Raw genomic sequence first — 23895 nt, 5'->3', positions numbered from 1 at the left:
TCAGTGAGATCAAAAATAATTCATATCAACAATTCCAGGAATTGAAAAAAAAAACTAGATCAGCAGAATGAGTTTTTCTGCAAGAGGACTGAAACCCTTTAAAAGAACCAAATAGATCTTCTGAAGATGAAGAGCACACTGAAAAAGATGAAAACTGAAATAGCAACCTTGAGAAATGGAGTTGACCAAATGGAGGAAAGGATCAGTGATATCAAAGACAGAAATCTAGAAATAAGTCAGAAGGAAGAAGAGAGAATTCGAGGAATGAAAAATAATGAAAGAGAAATACAAGAACTAGCTGATACCATCAGGAGATGAAACAAGAATAATGGGCATTCTCTAAAGGGAGGTAAGGGTGTAGGGATTGGAAAGTATTTTCAGACAAATAATTGATGAGAATTTTCCAAATCGAAGGAATGAACTGGAGCTTGCGATTCAAGAAGTCAACAAAAATCCAATTATCTCTACCCAAAAGGCCTTCTTCAAGACATATTGGATTAAAATTATCAAAAAAACAATGACAGCCTTTCTGTCAGGCCGTAACCATCAGGGAAACCTAGATGGGCACTCACAAGTACATCTAGGAGCTATGGAGGAAGAAGCAGTTCAATGTTATGTGCTTTCTTCTCAGGGTGCACTGCTAGCAGTACCGCCAGCTCTCTGCACTCTACAGGACCCCATCCCATCTGGTTTGATAAAGTATTCAGGCTGAGATACACGATTAAGCAAGGTTGTGTCATATACCAGATTCATGTGCACCATAGTGGCCACAAAAGCCCAGTTCCTAAGAGTGCGATCTACAGCAAGCCTGTCCATCATGATGTTAACCAGCAAAAGATTGATCAAAGCCTTCAGTCTGTTGGCAAGGAGCAAGCTGGACACCATTGTGGGGCTTTGAGAGTCCTGAATTCTTACTGAGTTGATGAAGATTCCACAAACACATTATTTGAGGTGATCCTCATTGATCCATTCCATAAAGCTATCAGACAGAATCCTGATGCTCAGTGGATCACCATACAACTCCACAAGTACAGGGAGATGTGGAGGTTGATGTGTGCAAGCCACAAGAGCCATGGCCTCGGAAAGGGCCACAAGTTCAACCATACTATTGGTGGTTCTCATTGTGCAGCTTGGAGAAGGCACAATACTCTCCAGCCTACAGCATTACTGCTATGCTTGTAAAATTCTTTCCTAATAAACAATTTATGACTGTCATGTTTGCTTAAAAGTATTCTTTAATTTGTCTGTTAAAACTAGTCTACATATTTGTTTTGTGAATGCATTGTCAAATTATGAAAGTTAAAATGCAATAAGGTTTGAAGACTTAAGCGATGGTGTATTTTGTTTGTCAAACACTTTTGTCTTTGCCTTATCTTACTAGGGAGTTTACATGTCAGTGTTTAAAATGCTGTTTGATATAATAGGAATAAAATAAAAACTGTGAAAAAGGGAGGAAAGATCAATGACAAAGAAAGAATTCTCAAGATAGCCAGGGGAAAGAAAACAGTAACTTATAAAGGAAAACTCATTAGATTATCATCAGACTTCTCAGCACAAACCTTACAAGCCAGAAAGAAGTGCAATCACATATTCAAAGTATTAAATAAAAGGAACTACCAGCAAAGAATAATATTTTCAGCAAAGCTCTCCTTTAGATATGAAGGAGAAATAAAGAACTTAACAAACATAAAAAGATGAAGGTAATTCTCCACTACAAGGCCTGCATTAAAAGAAATACTGAAAGGGGTCAACTCACTTAAAACAAAACGACAAAAAAAGAACATAGTTAGGAGTAAGATGACTATCAGGCAAATAGAAGTAGAGGAATGCAACTATTACTAAGAACAGGGCATTATGAGCTTAAATAGTAATAAGAGATTTGCTACAGCAAAATAGTAATGAACGTCCAGCATACATAGGGACAAAATGAGACGACAATGACTGAAAAGGGCAGGATTCGAGATCAAAATTCCCAGAAGAGAATGAAAACAAGTCACACACAGAGAAGAAAATGGACAACTGTATATATATAGCTAGCTTTCACATGTTAGTAATGGTCACTACACACCAAAGATTCAGAAATGAAGTACATAACATAAAAAAAGAACACAAGAGGAAAAAGTCACAAAACACAACCAAAAACAAACAAACAAACAAACAAACAAACAAACAAAAATAGACACACAAGGATAAGAAAGAAATAGAAACAAAGAGCTACAAGAAAGCAAACCATAAAATGGTTATAGGAAAACCTCATATTTCAATAATCACCCTAAATATAAATGGACTGAACTCACCAATAAAAAGGCACAGAGTTGCAGATTGGATCAAAAAATAAAACCCAGCCATACGCTGCCTCCAGGAGACGCATCTCAGTTCCAGAGACAAATATAGATCAAAAGTTAAAGGGTGGAAAATAATATTTCAAGGAAATAGCATTCAGAGAAAAGTGGGAGTAGCAGTACTAATTTCGGAAGAGATAAACTTCAAAATAAAAAAGGTAAAGAAAGATACTGAGAGACACTTCATAATGATCAAGGGAATCATACACCAGGAGACATAACACTTATTAATATGTATGTTCCCAATTAGGAGCCCTGAAATACACAAAGCAATTACTAACATAACTAAAGAGACAAACAAACAAAAACACTATCATGGTAGGGGAACTAAATGCCCCACTGTCATATACGAACAGATAGTCAATAAGAAATAGAAAGTCAATAAGGAAATAACATCCTTAAAGGACACATTAGACCAACTGGTCATAATTGACATTTACAGAGCCTTACATCCCAAAACAGCTGCTTATACATTTTTTCTCTAGTGCACATGGAACAGTCTCAAGGATTGACTGCATACTGGAACACAGAGATAGCCTCAACAAATATAAGAGCATTGACATCACACCCACCATATTCTCTGATCGTAATTTTTAGAAGCTGGAGATCAACTGGAAAATTAAAGAAAGAAAAACCACAAATACGTGGAGATTATAGAATATATAACTAAAGAATAATTGGGTCAGAGAAGAAATAAAAAGGGAGCTCAAAAGATACATAGAAAAGAATGATAATGATAGTACAACATATCAAAAATTTGGGGACATGGCAGAAACAGTAATAAGAGGAAAATTTATATAATTGCAGGCTTATCTCATAAAATAAAATGAGTGCAAATAAACAACCTAATGCTTCATCTTAAAAAACAAGAAAAGGAAAAATAAATGAAGTGTAAAGTCAGCAGAAGTAAAGAAATCACCAAAATTAGAGTAGAAATAAATTAAATTGAAAACAATAAAAAATTGGAACAAAGATCTGGTTCTTTGAGAAGATTAATAAAATTGACAATACCATGGCTAGACTCACTAAAGAAAGAAAAAGAACACTAATAAACAAAATCAGGGATGAAAGAGGAGAAATTATGTCAGACCCTGCAGAAATACAAAGGATCATGAAAGAATACTATGAAAAAGTATATAACACCAAATATAATAACCTAGAAGAAATGGACCAATACTTAGAAAAATACAACCTTCCTAGATTGAACTGAGAACTGGAAAATCTAAATAGACTGATCAGAAGTATGGAAATAGAAACAGTCATCAAAAACCTACCAAAAAGTAAAAGTTCAGGACCAGATGGCTTCATCAATAAATTCTACCAAACATTCAAAGAAGATTTACTACCTATTCTCCTCAAACATTTCCAAAATTTGAAGAAAAGGGAATACTTCTTAACTCATTTTATGAGGCTAATATTACCATGATGCCAAAACCTGGTAAGGATAACAAAAGAAAAGAAACTACAGAAAATATCTATTATGAACACAGATGCAAAATTCCTAAATAAGATACTAGCATACTGAATACAGAACATATTAAAAATATTATACGCCACGATCAGCTGGTCTTCATCCCAGGGGCACAGGGATGGTTCAACATACACACATCCATTAATGTGATATACCAAATTAATAAATTAAAAATAAGAATCATATAATCATATCAATACATAAAGAAAAAGGTCCTGACAAAATAAAGCATCCATTTATGATCAAAACACTTAACAAAATTGGTATAGAAGGAAAATACCTTGACATAATAAAGACCATATATGACAAATTCTCAGCCAACATTATGCTTAATGGAGAAAAACTAAAAACCCTTCCTCTATCATCAAGAATAAGACAAGGTTGTCCACTATCATCACTATTATTCAATATAACATTGGAGGTCCTAGCGAGTGCAATTAGGCAAGAGAAAGATAAAAGGCATTCAAATAGGAAATTAAGAAGTCAAACTGTCACTATTTTCAGATGACATGATTCTCTATATAGTATACTCTAAGGACTGCACAACACTGCTAGAAACAATAAGCAAATTCAGTAAAGTTTCTGGATACAAAATCAAAGTTCAAAAGTCATTAGGGTTCCTATACTCTAATAATGAAGTGTTAGAAAAAAAATGGAAAAAATAATTCCTTTAATAATTGCAACAAAAATAATAAAATATTAGGAATAAATTTAATGAAACATGTGAAGGACCTATATGATGAAAACTATAAAATCCTATTAAAAAAGTCGAAGAAGATACAAAGAAATGAAAAGATATTCTGTATTCTTAGATTGGAAGATTCAACATAGTTAAAATGACTTTATTACAAAAAGCATTATTCAGACTCAATCAATCCCCATCAAAATCCAATTGGCATTTCTTAAAGAAATAGAACAAAAAATCATCAGATTTACATGGGAGCACAGAAGACCCCCAATTGCCAAAGTCATTTTGAGAAAACAAATGAGACTGGAGGCATCACTCTGTCTAACTTCAAATTATACTAAAATGTGACAATAATCAAAACAGCATGATATTGGAAGAAAAACAAACACAGAGACCAGTAGAACAGAATTGTGAGTCCAGAATTAAATAATTTTATATAGGCAAATAATTTTTTATAAAAGTGCCAAAAATATACAATGGAGAAAGGAAAGCTTCTTCAATAAATGATGCTGGGAAAACTGGAAAGCCGCCTGCAAAAGAATGAAATTAGACTGTTGTCTATCACCACACACCAAAATTAACTCAAAATGGATTAAAAACATGAATATAAGACCTGAAAAAATAAATTGCATAAAAGAAAACTTAGGAACTAAACACGATTTTTTTAATATAGAAAACCCTAAAGATTCCACAAGAACACTACAAACAATAAGTAAATACAGTAAAGTTTCTAGATACAAAATCAATTTTCAAAAATCCATAGCGACAAAAAAAAGTAGAAAAAATAATCCTTTTTGCAATTGCAACAAAAAGATATCTCAGAATAAATTTGATGAAAGATGTGAAAGACCTATATATATAATGAAAACTATAAGACCCTATTAAAAGAAATCGAAGATGACACAAAGAAATAGAAAGATATTCCTTTTTCTTGGATTGGAAGAATTAAAATAGTTAAAATTACCATATTACCTAAAACATTATACAAATTGAATACAATCTCCATCAAAATCTCATCAGCATTTTTTAAAGAAATAGAAAAAATAATAATAATAATAAAAATAATAATCAGATTTGTATGGAAGCACAAAAGACCCTGAATTCCCAAAGCCATCCTGAGAATAAAGAATGAGACTGGAGGCATCACTTTGCCTGACTTCAAATTATACTACAAAGTGACAGTGATCAAAACAGCATGGTTTTGACAGCAAAACAGACACATGGAGCAGTGGAAGAGAATCAAGAGTCTAGAAGTAAACCCATATTTATATGAGCAAATAATTTTTGACAGAAATATCAAAAACATACAGTGGAGAAAGGAAAGCTTCTTTAATAAATGGTACTAGGAAAACTAGAAAGCCACTTGAAAAAGAATGAAACTAGACTGTTGTCTTTCACCACACACCAAAATTAACTCAAAATGAAGTAAGGACCTGAATATAAGACCTGAAACAATAAATTGCATAGAAGAAAACTTAGTAACTAAACTCATGGACCATGTACTTAAATAGGATTTTATGAGGTTGACCTCCAAGACAAGGGAAGTAAAAACAAAAATAAATGAAGGGGACTACATCAAACTAAAAATCTCTGCACAGCAAAGAAACCATCAACAAGGTAAAGAAACAACCATTTGAATAGGAAAATATGTTTCTAAGCAACACCTCCGATAAGTGCCTAATATCCTAAATATACAACTGAATAAGTACAAAAAACAAACAAACCAATCAAAAAATGGGCAGAGGATCTGAACAGACATTTCTGCCAAGAAGACATACAAATGGCCAATAAGCATATGAAAGGATACTGAACATCACTAGCTATTATGGAAATGCATATCAAAACCACAATGAGGTACCATTTCATACCTGTTAGAATAGGCGGTATTGACAAGACAAGTAATAACAAATGTTGGAGAGGATGTAGAGATAAAGGAACCCTCATCCACTGCTGGTGGGACTGAAAAGTGGTACAGACACCAAGAAAACAGTATGGAAGTTCTTCAAAAAACCAAGAATTGATCTACCATATGATCCAGCAATCCCTGTACTGAGAATTTTTCCTAAAAACTGAAAAACACAGGATTATTCACAGTGGCCAGGACATGGAAGCAACCCAAGTGTCCAACAATAGACGATTGGATAAAGAAGATGTGGTACATATATACAATGGAATATTACTCAGCCATAAGAAGAGATGAAATACTGCCATTTGCGACATGGGTGGGCCATATGATAATTATGCTAAATAAAATAAGCCAGACCAAAAAAGTTGAAAACCACATATCACTTATATGTGGGATATAAACCTAAAAGCAATAAACAAACAGGACAAACAAACAGAAACACATGGACATAGACAATAGGTTAGTGGTTACCATTAATAGGGGGGAGGTGGGTAAGGATGGTAGTTAAGGGTAAAAGGGGTCAAGTGTGTGGTTACAGAAAAAAATCTAATTATGGGTGGGGAACATACAATACAATATATATATTCCTTTCCGCTAAATTGTACACCTGAAGCTGGATTTCATTAACCGATGTCACCATAGTAAATAAATAAATAAATAAATATACAGACAAACAAATGAACATCATAAAAATAAAAAAATAAAAAGTGTGTAAATTATATGAATAAACATTTCTCCAGATAGATATGCAAATAGCTAATATACATATGCAAAGATATTCAGCATAATTAGCAATCAGGTAATTGCAAATCAAAACCACAGTGAGATATTACTTCACATCTACTAGATTAACTAAAAGTTAAAAAGACTATAACAAATGTTGCTGAGGATGGGGAGAAATTGAAACCTTATCCATTGCCACTGGTATTATAAAATGGTTCAGCCACTTTGAAAACAAGTTTGACAGTTTTCTAAAGAGGTTAAATATAGTTATGATCTGATACAGTGATTCAACTCCTAGGTATGTAACTAAGAGAAATTAAAACTTTTATGCACAAAACTGTACATGGATGTTTATGTTAGCAATATTGATTATAGGCAAAAAGTGAAAACTATCTTAATGTCCATCACTGATTAAGAATTACACAAAATGTGGTGAACTCTGGTTAAGATGGCAGAGTAAGTAAATGATGTGCATTCCTCCTCCTGTGACCACATTAAAACTGCAACTAAATTATGAAACAGTCAACTTAGAGAATCATCTGTAAACTAGCTGAACAAAAGTCCTATAACTAAGAATATAAAAAAGAGGCAACATCAAGACTGGTAGAAGGGGCAGAGACACAAAATGAGCTGGTCCCATACTCAGTTGTGGTGGTTGAGTATCGGGAAAGACATTTTAGTTGCAGAGGACCTACCCCTGCCCGAGGAGTTAGGAGTCCCAGCCATGCACTGGGGCTTTCTGGCCAGAATTCCAGTTCCAGGAATAAGAGTCCCTAGAAAATCTGACTGAAAATCTTTGGGAATTCCGACCATCTGGGTAGGTGAATGGCAGCTGGAAATGTAGACATCCCCTTAAAGGGTCCACACTTAGACCCACTCACTTGCAGGTACACACCCTGGGCTCTGACAGAGAGACAGTAGTTCAGGAGGTGCCAGAGACATACAGGGAAAGACTGAGTGGTATGGCTTCAAGGCAAGGGCTAGAGACATAGCTACCATTGATGTGTGTTGAGCCCTCCTTCTGTGCAGCCTACAAATAGGTACCATCTTAGCCCCGATCTGGTGCTAAGCCTTGTTTCCACATGGCCAAATCTAAATTTACATTTGCCTTGTGAGGTCCACTTGCTCCATACCTGGGACACCCTGAGATACCACTCTACCCAACTCACAGATTTCTGGTAGGAATTTTGTTGTCCAGAAACCAGCTGCACCCCATACTCTCTTCATAGGGCTCCTGCTACAGCAATCGAAGACCTCAGCTAGAACACTTTGGGAGACACTTTTAGTGGGAGGCAATAGGCCCCAGCACAAGCTGCAGTATTTCTTGAACAAATATCAGGAATCTTACAGGCCCAAGTTGAGTAGCAGTTGGCCTCGACATGATCTGAAACTTTTTTTGAGTGACCACAGGTTTAACACTGGAAATTAAACTGAATCTACACCAATATGAGAAACATCATTTGACCCATCTTGGTGACTCCTCCAACTCATGTACCATCCCACTTTCTTTCAGCTGCTGAGCTTTATGGGCTGAGGCCTTTGGATGCCCTGGGCCTTTTGATGAGCTTCCCCAGGACCAGTAGGGGTGGCAGTCAGCCTGACTTCATAACATGGTCTCTCCCACTTGCCCCAGGTCCAGCACACACAGTGACCAACCAGGATCGCTTTGTAGTTCCTACCAGGTAACACTGAGTGGTTACAGATAGCAACTCACTTTGACCTGAATGGGAGCTCCTCCCAAGGTGCTCCAGTGAAAGGTTGGCATTAGACCTCAACAGAGCACCACCTAATTAGTCTCACAAGTGGCACTCTCAAAGGGTAGTCTCAACAGGCACAGAAGCCTTTTGGGGCAAATCATGCTTCACATGGACAAACCCCACACAACAGCTTATATGCTATAGACATGGTCAAATCTCAAAAACAGTCAGCATGAGAGTCAATATCACCCACTGACGTGCCAACAGCAATCAAGACTCAAATACAACAGAAAGGCACACAAAACCACACAAGAGACACTCCTGGAGAAACTGACATGGGTAATCAGGGAGACTGCACCACTGAGTCACACAGGACATCTGCTAGATCAAAACACCAGGCTAAGACTAGGAGACATAGCAGATCTCCATAATATACTATCCCCACACACACACCCAGGCAGGCAGCCAAAATAAGAAAACAAAAAAATGCATCCCACGTGAAATAACAGAGAAAATCCAACCCCTCCCAAAAAAAATAATTCTGAATGAAATGGAGGCAAACACCTTACTAAATACACAGTTCAAAACACTGGTTATAAGAATGTTCAAGGTTCTTATGGGAAGAATAAATGACCTCAGTGACAACTTCAACAAAAATATAGTAAACGAAGCATCCTCGTGCACACATGAGCACACGTGCGCGCGCGCACACACACACACACACACACACACACACAGAGAGAGAGAGAGAGAAACCATAAAAAAAGAACCAGTCGAACATAGAGAATCCAATAACTGAAATGAAGAATACACTAGAAGAAACCAATAGATTAAATGAAGCAGAGGATCAAATTAGTGATTTGAAAAACAAGATAGAAGAAAATACCCAATAAGAACCACAATAACAAGAATAAAAAAAATCAGGCTAGTTTAAGGGACCTCTGGAACGACAAATGTGATAACATTCACATCATAGGGGTATCAGAAAAAGAAGAGAGAGCAAGGAAATGAGAACATTTTTGAATAAATAATGACAGAAAACTTCTCTAACATGGCGAAAGAAACAGTCATACAAGTCCAGGAAGTGTTGAGTATCCCAAACAAGGTGAACCCAAAAAGGCTCACACCAAGATATACCATAAATAAATGGCTAAAGGTTAAAGACAAAGGGAGAATCCTAAAAGTAGAAAAAGAAAGGCAGCTACTTCCTTACACAAGTATGCTGAGAAGAACATCAGCTGATTTCTTAGCAGAAACTTTGCAGGCCAGAATGAAGTGAAAGAAGATATTCAGAGTGAAGAAAGAGAAGGATCTACATCTAAGAATACTCTACCAACCAAGAAAAAGTTAAAGAAATTCATCATCACACAGCCACTACTACAAAAAAAAAGAAATGTTGAGAGGAATTTTTTTAAAAGGAAGGAAAAATATAATAACATAAATATGAATAATAAAATTTAATAACTATACACCTATCAATAATTACTTTAAATGTAAATTGATTAAATGCTCCAATAGAAAGACATAGCATAGCTGAAGGGATCAGAAAACAAGTCCATACATATATTGTGTACAAAAGACTCAATTGGGATTGAAAGACATACACAGACAGAAAGCAAAAAAAAAATGGAATAAGATATTTCATGTGAATAGAAATTTTAAAAAGCTGGGATAGCAATAATTATTAGAAAAAATAGACTTTAATAATAACATAAAAAAGACATTAAATAATGATAAAAGAATCAATCCAACAAGAGGATATATAACCTTAGAAAACATCTATGTGCCCAACATAAGAGTACCAAAATATATTTAAAGCAAATATTGACTAATGTGAAGGGAGAGATTGATGGTAATGCACTCATAGTGGAGAATTTTAACCATCTACAGACACCAATGGACAGATCTTCCAGATAAAAATCAACAATGAAACAGTGGCCTTAAATGACATACCAGACCAGATAGATTTAATTCATATTTTTAGAGTGCTTCATCCCAAAGCAGCAGAATATATATTTTTCACAAGTTCGCATGGAACATTTTTTCAAGACAGACTACATGTTAGGCCTCAAGAGAAGTTTAGTAAATTTAAGAAGATTGCAATCATATCAGGAATCTTCTCAAACCACAATGTCATGAAACTACAAATTTATTACAAGAAAAAACTGAAAAGCGAATGCATGCAGGCTAAATAGCATGCTACTAGATGATGACTAGGTTAACAATTATATCAAAGAAGTAATCAGAAGATAGCTAGAGAAAAAGGAATATAAAAATACAGTTACCCAAGTGTATGGGACATGTAAAAAGAAGTTTTAAAAGAAAAATTCAGAGCAATACAAGACTACCTCTAAAAACAAGAAAAATCTCAAATAAACAATTTAACCTTACACCTAAAGGGACTTTAAAAAGAACAGCAAAAAAAGTTTAAAGTGAGTAGGAAGAGAGAAACAATAACAGAGTAGAAAGAAATGAAATAAAGTCTATGAAAACAATATGAATTTATTCCTGGGATGCATATTTGGTTCAGTATATGAAAATCAATTAATGTGATACACCACATTAACAAATTGAAAGATAAAAATCATGCGATCATATCAATAGATGCATGAAAAGTGATTGACAAAATCTAACATCAATTTATGATAAAAAAATTCTCATCAAAGTGGGAATATAAGAAAGATACTTCAACGTAGTAAAAGCCATACAAAATAAAATCAATAGCTAGTGGTTCAAGATGGTAGACTAGGTAAAAGTGGGATTCATCTCTTCTCAGGACATTAAAATTACAACAAAATTATAAAATAATGATCATGGAGAATCAATTACCTGAAGTCCAGCTGATCATAACACATATGTTTGATTATATAAAGACAGAGCCACATCTCAGCCGGTAGTAGTGGCAAAGTCATGAATCAGACTGTGACTGCATCCATGGGTGGCGGTGGAGCACTGGGATGGAGAGTGCAGCTACAGAGGCCCCCCGAAGGAGAGAGGGGTCTTAGCCCCATATGGGGACTCCCCAGCCTAGATTCCCAACCAAGTGAAGAGGAGTTACCAAAAAATCTGACTGTAAATATCAGATTTGGGGATTCTGGCTATCTGGGTGAGATTGAAAGAGACTGAAATCCCAGATGCCCCATAAGGGGGCCTATGCACAGGCTCTTTTACCCACAGACACACACCCTGGGCACCAGGAGAGAACCAGAGACTCAGGCAAGAGTCATATGGGAAAAGATTGCATTATGTGGCACCAGAGCAAGGTCTGGAGGGGCAGTTGCCATTGTGCCTTAGTCGGGGCCCTCTACGGGGCAGTATGTAGACAGGCGCCAGTTTACCTATGTTGAACTCTCCCTCTGCATGGCCAATTCTAAAACTGCACTGGCCTGGAGAGTCCAGTCCATTCACCCACCCAACAAACTGTTCAAACGATTTATCTCCAGGAGGTTGCCCCCACCCTGCCTCTTTCCAGGGTTGAATATTTGGCTCAGGCTTCAGACATCAGCCAGCACGGTGAGCCCATTTCAAGGAAAACAGTTTTTGGAAGATCACTGTTGCTAACGTGAGCTTGGGAAGATTGCGGGGATCTGTTGGCCAGTCTCAGACAGCAGCTGGTCTTGCTGTGATCTGTGACTTTCATGCAAATGTGAGGGAAGACTAGAAGCTGCAGCATAATGAAGCTGTATTGACCTGATAGCCCTTGTCTCCAAGTCCCCTCCACACACAACCCACAAATTGCGTGCAGCAGTGCATTAGCAGACAGCTAATTCAGCTCTGCCCCTTTCTGGGGAGCACATCCCATAGAGGTAACAGACCTCAGATAGCTCAGTGCACATATTTTGGGGAAATCAGTTGTGGGCAGATCACTGCTGCCTGCGCAAGCTGCAATATCACTTCGGAGGTCACGGGTGTCTGTAAGACTGCCCTAGATGGCAGCTGGTCTCACTGTAATCTGTGATTGCTGTGGGAACTTGTGGACATAGAACTTGCAGAAAAAATGAGGCTGTAATGGCCTAATGGTGTGAGTCTCCCTGAGATCCCACCCCATTCAATCCACAAATTGCCCATGGCTTGGTGACAGGCAGCTATCCCTGCCCTGACCTTTTCTGAGGATGCACATTCTGCGCAGGCAACAGACCACAACTAGTGCAGTGCATACATTGCAGGAAAAACAGTGGCAGACAGATCAATGCTTCCAGCATGAGATACAATATGTCTAGGGAAAATCACAGGGTTTTATAGTTCCATTCTAGATGGCAGTGGGTCTTGCAGTGATCTATGACTTTTATTGGATGGAGCCCATGGACCCAGAAATGGCAAAAAATATGGTGCTGTATAAGCCTGACAGCTCCATGCTTCAGTGAGATGCTGCCTCACCTAAACCACAAAGTACCTGTTGCAAGCTTATTCCCAGGCTCCCCAGTCCTATCCAGTGCTTTTCCTGGGTCCCAAGTTCAATAGCAAACGTAGCACTTCAGTTTCTACAGCTCATGCAAAGCCAGTGCATCCCAGGAGAGACTTTCCATTGTGGACCACAAAACCCTGCCTCCAAGCTTCAATAATTCTAGAACAGATCTCAGATGTTTGTGGGCCTGAGGAGGGCAGCAGCTGGCCTTGCTATGATCTGAGACTTTTACAGGCAGCACAGAGACAGCACTACCTTATAAACTGACACCGCAGTGGCAGGGGGAACTCTGCTCAATATAGCAAGGTGACTCCCTGGGTCTCTGCACCACCCAATGTGCATATCACCAAGAGCCACTTCAAGTTGTGGAGTCTTATGAGCAACTGATAGGCAGCCTCAGTCCTTGAAGCACACTGGTCCTTCTGCTAAACTTCCCCAGGCCTGGTACTTGGGGTAAACAGTCTCTTCCACTTACCTACAGTTACCACATAGGCAACAACCATCTGCAGATCACTTTGTAGCTCTAACCAGGAATTCCAGAGTAATCAAAGACAGCAGTTGAACCTGGCCTACTGGGGAGACCCTCCCAAGGGGCCATAAAACCAAAACACATGGAGGTTGGCACTAGACCACAATAGAGCAACTCCTGACTAGCCCCAAAATTGGAACACACAAAGAGTGGTTTCAACAAAAATACACAAGCCTACTAAGGCAAATCTCACTCAGTGGTGTCAGCCCCCACACAGCAACTTATACACTGTGGTCATAGCCAATTTTCATAGTTACTCAGCCTGAACATTAATTCCTCCAACAGAGGTTCTAACAACAATAAAGGTTTAGCTATAACAGAAGATTACATGCAACCCAAACAATGACCATGTCCAGTTCTCCCAGCACAGTTGATTAAGGAGAAGGTTGCACCGAGCCACACAGGACACCTTCCACATAAGGCCATCTGGCCACGAACGAGAGAAGAAACAAATCTTCCTAGTATACAGAAATGAACACAGAGAGGCTAATAAAATGAGAAGACAAAACAAACAAACAAAGAAAATGCCACAAATGAAATAACAGAAGAGAACTCCAGAAAATAAGCTAAATGAAATGGAGGCAAGCAACTTACCAGAGAAAGGGTTCAAAATAATGGTTACAAGGATGCACAAACAACTTAGGGGGAGAATGGATGATCTCAAAGAGAAACTTAACAGAGAGATAGTAAAATAAAAATGACAAAGAAAACATAAAAAAGAACCAGACAGAAATGAAGAATATAATAACTGAAATAAAGACTACATTGGAAAGGTTCAACAGTAGATTGGATGAAGCAGAAGATCAAATCAGCAAACTGAATAACAAGGTAGCAGAAAACACTGAATTGGAACGAACGAAAGAAAGAAAGAAAGAAAGAAAGAAAGAAAGAAAGAAAGAAAGAAGAAAGAAGGGAGGGAGGGAGGGAGGGAGAGAGGGAGGAAAGAAGAACAAAAAAAATGAAGATACTTTAGGAGATTTCAGGGACAATATGTGGTAGAACAATATCCATATCATAGGAGTACTAGAAGAAGAGAGAGAGCAAAGTATTGAGAATCTATTTGAAGAAATCATGGCAGAAAATTTCCCTAACCTGGCAAAGGAATTATAGCATACAAGTCCAGAAAGCACAAAGAAAAATTCAAACAGACTCACACCGAGACTCAACATAATTAAAATGCCAAAGGTCAAAGACAGAGAGAGAATCTTAAAAGCAGCAAGAGAAAGGAAGCTAGTTACTTACAAGGGTACCCCAATAAGAATGTCTGCTGAGTTTTCAACAGAAACTTTACATGCTAGAGGCACTGGCAAGAAATATTCAAAGTTATAAAACACAAGAATCTACAACTACAAATTCTCTACCCGACAAGACTTTCAACTAAAATGGAAGGTAAGATAAAGAGCTTCTGAGACAGGGAAAAGCTTAAGGAATTCATCACTAACAAGCCAGTATTAAAAGAAATGTTAAAGAGACTTCAGTTAAAAAATAGGAAAGAAAAACAAATAACTATGAATAATAAAATGGCAATAACTATGTACCTATAAATAATCGCTTTAAATGTAAATGGAATAAATGTTACAACCAAAAGATATTGGGCAGCTGAATGGATAAGGAAACAAGACCCACATATATGCTGTCTATAAGAGATCCACTTCAGATCAAATTAAGCACACAGACTAAAATTAAAGAAAGCCAGAGTAGCAGTATTTGTATCAAACAAAATAAACTTTACAACAAAGGCTATAATAAATGATAAAGAAGGGTATTACATAATGATAAAGAGATCAATACATCAAGAGGACATAACCCTAGTAAATATACACATCTCTCATGGAAGTATCTATATATATAAAGCAATTATTGAATGACAGAAAAGAGATCAACAGTAATACACTCATAGAAGGGAAATTTAACAACCCATTGACTCCAATGGACAGATGTTAGAAAATCAACAAGGAAATAGTGGGCTTAAATGACACATTAGACCAGATGGATTTAATAGATATTTTCAGAGCACTTCACCCCTCGGCAGCAAAATAAACATTCTTCTCATATGCACATAAAACATTTTCCATGATAGAGCATGTGTTTCGCCACAAAACAAGTCTCAATAAATTTAAAAAGATTGGAATAATATTGACCACCTCTTTGATTACAATGCTATGAAACTAGAAATAAACTACAAGGGAAAAAAACTAGAAAATACACATACACTTGGAAGCTAAATAACATCTTACTAAACAATAATTGGGTAACAATGAAATCAAAGAAGAAATCAAAGGATACCTTGAGACAAATGAAAATGAAACCACAACAAATCAAAACCTATGTGACACAGAGAAAGCAGTCCTAAGAGGAAAATTCATAGCAATACAGGCCTACCTCAAGAAACAAGAAAAAGGTCACATAAACAATTCAACCTTACACTTAAAAGAACTACAAAAAGAACAGGGAAAAAAAACCCCAAAGGGGGAAGTAGGAAGAAAATAATAAAGATCAAAAGAGAGTCTAGAAAAATAATACAAAAGATTAATGAAACCAAGAGCAGGTTCTTCGAAAACAAAAACAAAATTGATAAACTTTTAACCAGACTCATCAAGGAAAAAAAGACTATAAATAAATAAAATCAGAATGAAAGAGAAGTAACTAGGGACTCAACAGAAATATAAAGGATCATAAGAAAATATTATGAGCAATTACATGTCATCAAGTTGGACAATGGAAGAAATGGGTACATTCCTAGAAACAGACAATCTCTCAAGACTGAGTCAAGGAGAAATAGATAATCTGAATGAACAGAACACCACCATTGAAATTGAATCAGTAATCAAAACACTTCCAAAAAACAAAAGTCCTATGAACCAGATAGCTTCATAGGTAAATTTTACCAAATGTTCAAAGAAAAATGAACACCTATTCTTCTCAAATTATTTCAAAAAATTCAGGAAGTGGGAAGCTCCCTAATTTTTGTAAGATCATCATTACACTGATTCAAAAAGGAGAGAAAGACATTACAACAACAACAACAACTATAGCAATGAATGATGTTGTATACTTTGTTATTTAGATTCCATTTAGACTTATTGCAATGAATGAAATAGGTCTAAATGGAATCTAAATAACAAAGTATACAACATCAAAAGCAGAAGTGAACTCACTGAAACAGAGATATTTTGGGGGCTACTAGATGGGAAGAGGTTTGGGAGGATGAAAAAAATTAAAGGGATTAACAGGTACAATGGATAATTTCAGAATAGATGTAGAGTGTAGCATGGAGAAGATGAATATTAATGTTGTAATAAGTATGTGAGGGGGAAGAGAGGTACTAGATGCTATGGGGTGATTGCTTTGTGAGTTATGTGGATCTCTGATCACTATGCTGTACAACTGAAAGTGGTATATTTTTGTATGCCAACTATAATTGAAAAAAACTCATTGAATTTTACAATGTAAATATGAGCAACTAATATTCTATTGTATATCAATAAAGCCAGAAAAATTAAAATTAAAAGGAAATAAAAAGTGGCATATAGGACTGCAGATAGGGTAATGTACACTTTGTTCCCGGCAGCCAAAACTGTTTTCTAAACAGTTTTAACAAGCAGCTGAAACAAAAGATATTTCCTTCTTATTGGGTGAGACATGCCCTACAAATTGTGTCAAAATGAGAATTCTAAAGAATCTGTATTGAAGTTTCATAATTTGTCATTATTGTCAAGTCCTGCAAGCTGTATGGTCTCTTACTACTAAGGTCAAACTGGAGCCAATTTCCAAATCCCTCAGCAAAATGGAAATGTTTATTAACAGAGAAACATGCACATTTGACATTTTTGGAATTTCGACAGGGTGCAATATGAAAAAATGAATCTTTACAGCAACATCTACTACCTCTGATTTTTTTTCAAGCCACCTATTTATTCAAAAATTACCACAATTCCCAAAGTTTATCATGGAAATCGATAAGTCAGTAAGGCAGATGTGCTGATCCACAGAGGCTGACTTGTGAACAACCTGCTTTACATGTAGGCAACATTACTCTAAGATAAGGAGCCACAGGGATGAATCTATCTTTGCCTTGCAGAGCAGAATAACAAATGTCACATTTAAAAATAAGTTTTGTTATAAAGTAGAAAATTATGTAAAACTATATTAATAATTAAAATGAAAAAGATTATAATTATATTAATAATATTTTAGTGTTGCTAATAAATTTTTAAATATTGATAGATCTTTTTAAAAAAAAGAAAATAGATTAGATGTAATTGAAGATTAACAGCCTTTACTCAAAAATGATGAAATCAAATGAAATTGAAGATTAAATCGAAGCCTGTCAATAAAATATCTAGTACTTTTTTATAGACAAGCAGAATTTGTTGTTACATAGCCATCCAACCAACCAACCAATCAAAATAAAATATCTAGTACTTGGAAATGAAAGAAAAGAATAACAGGCCAAAATACTGTGAAGATAAAGACTTCACACAATAAAGTAGAAGGCTATGGTTCCAATTTTCCAGTTTCCACTTTATATATATATATTTAGCTGCCTCCATAAATTTTGAAGGAAATTTGCATGTGTGCAATCATCAGGGACTCAACTGTTCATATATTTAATTCTAAAAATTTTATAGACTTTATAATCTCTGTATTCATAAATTTGAATATGTATGCATGCTGTCCATTTAATATAAAATATAGAGTCAATTGGAAAATAATTTTATTACTTCTCAAAGAAATCCCAGCCAAGCTGTCATAATCTACATGATATTATACTACCTAATGTGTTCACTGCTTTAGTAGTTCTACTGAAGTCAGAAGTAACTTGACAATTATCTTTTTTAAATTGCTTTTTTTCTGATTGCAAAATTAAAACAAGCACTAAATGAAATATTCAAATAACAAAAATACAAATAAATAGAAATTATATTTTTGCAGTTCCACCCAATCCCTACACCAAAAGATAAAAATTTCCTCCAGTTTGATAGACTTCATTCTGAATGCTCGTGATGTTTTACAAGATGACAGATTTCTACAAGTGCAAAATGTCATATATAATTTTCTTAAAATTTTTCAAGCATGCACTGTGCACTGGTGGTGTATATTGAATGAAATGGATATGAAGCATTTTTCTGTTGCTTGAGTATACAGTAAACATATGTCTACATATACAGATCGTATAAGCATATAAATAAGCTGAAAATGTTTATCTTCTATATATACGTACACACATACTATTTTACACATGTATCGGTTTGGTATAAATAAGCATTCAAATGAATTCAGATCCTCAGATAATCAGACATTCTACCAAACTCCTTTCCTTAGGTATATCATGCCTCTATACTACATAAATATTTCAAGCGGAGGAAAAATATGGCTAGTCTAGTTCTGTTAGCAGACATATCACAATACATGTGGACTATAAATACACAACCACTTACAGTATGTTTGAAGAGTGTGTAGAAGAAGAGAACCCAAATAAGAAGAGAGAAAAGGGATACATAGAAAAGTAAAAAGAAAATCTGTTGTGAAATATAGAGACCAAATGAATACATCTTTTTAAGAAGGCAGCTGTAGTCAAGAGTTTCAAATCTTATAGAGAGGCTAAAGTAAAATAAGAACTAAAATGTACTCATTAGTTTAATAAGTAGGAAGATGAAAACATGGTTATTCCTGAAGCCGCTCTTTACTGTGAGTCTAGGAATTTCACAAGTATACTATGGTCTAGTGTACATAGAGCAAACTCTACAGAAGTCATGGAAACTTTTAGATGATCTGATTATAAACCTACCCCACAGTACGACTACTGAGCACAAATCTTTACACTGAACACAGTCATTTCGGATCTATCCTATGAATATTGAAAAGAAATATTTAGACAGAGGAGATGTTTTAATAAAGAACATAATCTATCAGGAAGATTTACCCAACATACTTTAGTCACTTGGTGACATGGAAAATAGAATCAGATATAGACATTTATAAATCAGAAAAATATTCCTTCGTAACATTCTACAGGCTTCTATTTTAAAAATATAGAGTTCAATGGAAAGTGAGAAAGCAGGAATTAAAGATCTTGTGTTGGATTTTGCGAAAACCTTGAAAGGCCTGAATAAGAACGCACAAGTGAGAATTTGAGAGATTAAGAAAGAGGAAACTTGGGGAAAGTGTATGTTTTACTATTAAAATAAGACAGAAGTAAATGTTGGAGGAAAGAAAGTATTCTGTGCACATATTAGAACATTAAGGAGAAGTTCTGATGCAGAACCTCAGGATTCGAGACTGCACTTCAGACAATATTTAGATCAAACATGAAGCAACAATAAGGTAAGACTCCAAAGCCAGAATGGGTATGAGACTAATCTTTACACTGGAAAGTTTGGAATGGTCATTAAGAAAAAGAAATTTGAATTCTGAGCAAGAAAGTCCTTAAGAGGACATTATAATCTTAAATGAAGTTAAGGTACAAGACCAACGTAAACTATATTCCAGAGAAAGAACAACAGAATTTCATAATATGTATTATGAAATAGATATGTTATATATAGAATTTCTAAGTTTCACAACTCTTCTTGCCAAGCAAGTAATATTATTTACATTTAAAAAAGGAAAATATTGAGGCTGAAATTTTAAGTAATCTGCTACACAACAAGTAAATTGTGGAGTCAAAAGTCGAACAAAGATCTGATTCTATGTCTACTCTCTTTTTACTGTATACCATAAGGCTGTTTGTATATGAGAGTGGTGATATTTGAAGAATCCTGGGAAGGATAATGAAATACCGAAGATATATCAATGTTTCCTAATTTTTTTAAAAAAGAAGTTCATCTGGATCATTTAAAAGATGGTTTTATAAATAGTCTTTTAAGATTCCATGTGGATTCACGAAGAATAAGTTATACCAATGTAATCTCTTTTCTCTTTTTGGTAGGGTTTATGTGATTGATAGATCAAGAGAAATATTTTAAGCATACTGCATCTTGCCATCAGCAGAGTATCTTACAAAGCCTCTTTTAATATCCTTAATGCAAAATAAATAAATAAATAAATACATAAATACATAAATAAATAAATAAAAAAGCAGAACATAGATTGCGTTCTGAAAGAGTTAGATCAAGCTCATAGAATTTGGCTATAGGTGAAACATTGTCAATTTAGCACTTTATTGGCATTCTATGGTCATTCTCATTCAAAATTATTAATTATGAAAGAAAGTTTTGAAATTTTGCTTATCAATTTTGTCAATCATAGAAGACTCAAATGTAAGTGAATACATTTTATCACAATGGCAAGAACTAAAAATATTAACAAGCTGAATTAATCCTAGGATTATTGCAGAATTTTCCCTAGTATTTAAGACTAGGGAAATCATGATTCAGAAGCCACATATGTCAACAAAATAAGGTTTGGGTGGACTGCCTATATATTTACTCTGAGTCAGCTGTATAACATAGCCATTTAAAAATGGATGTGGTCTATGCCATGCTACCCTGAACAAGCCTGATCCTCTTTGATCTCAAAAGCTAAGCAGGGTCAGGCATGGTTAGTACTTGGATGGGAGACCGCCTAGGAAGACCAGGTGCTGTAGGCATAAAAAATAATTAAAAAAATGTAAGAATTTGTAAGCTGACAAGGTCCTTGCAGTCTGTGAGATTAACCAAGAGTTGGTTGCCTCATCTAAAAAAATGGATATGATCTTATCACTTTGTAAGGTGTATAACTTTATAAGGTATATAAATGTCTAGGAACTATGTTGTACACATGAAATTAATATAATATTGTATGTTAATTACAATTTAAAATAAATCCAGAAAAGAATTGCTCAATACATGTGCCATTAGTTATGAGATAATGTTTTAAATCCATTAAAGTGAGTGCATTTTTCTTAGAAATCATATATCTGTTTAGGATTATAAAGAACAACGTATTTGAATAAGAAAATTAGGTTGCTAGGTGTAGCTATTTAGAACAGCAGTTCTCAGGTTTTATATTTTAATTTGTTTCATGGATCACTTCATGGTTATAATACATTTGAAAGCTAAACCTTATATATTTTTAAAATTTTTATTTTATCTACTCTGTTGCAAAATATCTTTAGGAAATGCTAATGAAGGATATCTCTTTGCCTGTATCACTGTCTCTTACAGTGAATAGCACTAATATTTATACTTTCCATATTGCAATTGGCTCCTAATAGAGTCGTTATAATTTCCATGTAATAGTAAGCAAAGTTACACTAAAGCTCTACTGTCTTTGACTTAAGCTTGATTGTGAAAGAGAAAATCAATCAATCTATCTATCTATCTATCTATCTATCTATCTATCTATCATCTATCTATCTGTCTATCATTGTCTACTTATTTATTTATTGAAAATTATAGGGGTGACATTCATAAAATCAAATAAGTTTCAAATGTATCATTCCACAATGTCTTATATATAATGCACTGTGTGTTCACCATCCAGAGTTATATTTCCTTCTCTTACCAAATATTTGACCCCTTTTACCCCTATCTACCACCCCCTGCCCCTCTTCCCTCTGGCAACCACTAATCTACTGTTCATATCCATGAATCTGTTTGCTTGTTATTTTGTTTGGTGCTTTCAGTTTTATACCCCACATGTGAGGGATATCACGTGATTCTCAACTTTTTGTCTGACTTAGTTAGCTTATCATGATTATTTCAAGATCCATCCTTGTTGTCACAAATGTCAGTATTTCATATTTTCTTATAGTTAATTAATACTACATTGTATATATGTATCATTTATTATTTATCCAATCATCTATCATAGGACAGTTTGGTTGCTTGCATGTCCTGGCCACCGTGAATAATGCTACTCTGAACATAGGGGTGCATATATCTTTGTGGATAAATATTTTCAGGTTTTTTTGGGGGGGAGGGGGAGTAAATACCCAGAAAAGGGATTGCTGGATCATATGGTAATGCAATTCTTAGTTTTTGTTTTTTGAGGAAAGTTCATACTGTTTTTCATAGTGGCTATACCAATTTACATTCCCACAAGCAGTATATGAGGATTCCTTTTTTTCCACAACCTCTCCAACACTTGTTATTACTTGTCCTGTTGATGATAGCCATTCTAACAGGTGTAAGATGGTATCACATTGTGGTTTTGATTTTCATTTCTCTAACAGCTAGTGAAGTTGAGCTTCTTTTCATGTATTTGTTGGCCGTTAGCTTGTCTTCTTGGGAGAAGTGTCTATTCAGGTCCCCTGTCCATTTTTAGTTGGATTGTTTGTTTGTTGTTGAGTCATATGAGTTATTTGTATATTTTGGATATTAGCCTCTTACCAGAGGCATTGTTTGCAAATATGTTTTCTCTTTCAGATGGTTGCCTCTTTTCCTTGTTGATGGTTTCTTTTGCTGTGAAGAACCTTTTAAATTTGATATAGTCATATTCATTTATTTTTGCTTTTACTTCCCTCTCCTTTGAGGTCAAATTTATAAAATCCTCTCTAAGTTTTAGGTCCATGTGTTTATTACCTATGTTTTCTTCTATGCAACTTACTCTTTTAGGTATTATATTTAGGTCTATGATCCATTTTGAGTTAGTTTTGGTGTATGCTGATAAACAACAGTCTAGTCTAGTTCTTTTGCATGTGGCTTTCCAGTTTTCCCAGCATCATTTGTTGAAGAGGCTTTTCTTTCTCTGTTTTATGTTTTTGGCTCTTTTGTCAAAAATTATTTACATATATACCTGGGAGTTTACTTTTGTACTCTCGATTCTATTCCACTAGTCAGTGTGTCTGTTTTTTCTGCCAATACCACACTGTTTTGATTATTGTCCCTTTGTAGTATAATTTGAAATCAGGTAGAGTGATACATCAAGGCTTGTTCTTTACTCTCAGGATGGCTTTGGCTATTCAGGGTCATTTGTGCTTCCATACAAATCTGATGATTTTTTGTTCTATTTCTTTAAAAAATGCCTATGGAATTTTGACGGGGATTGCATTAAATCTGTATAATCCTTTATGTAATAAGGTCATTTTAACTATGTTGATTCTTCCAATCCAAGGACATGGAATATCTTTCCATTTCTTTGTTCCTTCTTTAATTTCTTTTAATAACGTCTTATAGTTTTCATTCTATAGGTCCTTCACATGTTTTCTTA

The 23895-nt window shown here is 35.2% G+C and overlaps 3 pseudogenes; all 3 read left to right on the top strand.

Moving 5' to 3' along the window:
- Positions 1 to 560: 560 nt before the first annotated feature.
- Positions 561 to 1182, top strand: LOC107504245 (annotated as a pseudogene).
- Positions 1183 to 11737: 10555 nt separating this feature from the next.
- LOC107504244 overlaps positions 11738 to 23895 on the top strand; it is a 30184-nt pseudogene continuing 18026 nt past the window's right edge.
- Positions 21235 to 21352, top strand: LOC118608618 (annotated as a pseudogene).

Source organism: Rousettus aegyptiacus, unplaced genomic scaffold (genome assembly GCF_014176215.1).
Source record: "Rousettus aegyptiacus isolate mRouAeg1 unplaced genomic scaffold, mRouAeg1.p scaffold_m13_p_9, whole genome shotgun sequence".
In the NCBI taxonomy this organism is placed as follows: Eukaryota; Metazoa; Chordata; class Mammalia; order Chiroptera; family Pteropodidae; genus Rousettus; species Rousettus aegyptiacus.
This window is presented reverse-complemented; position numbering and strand designations above follow the sequence as displayed.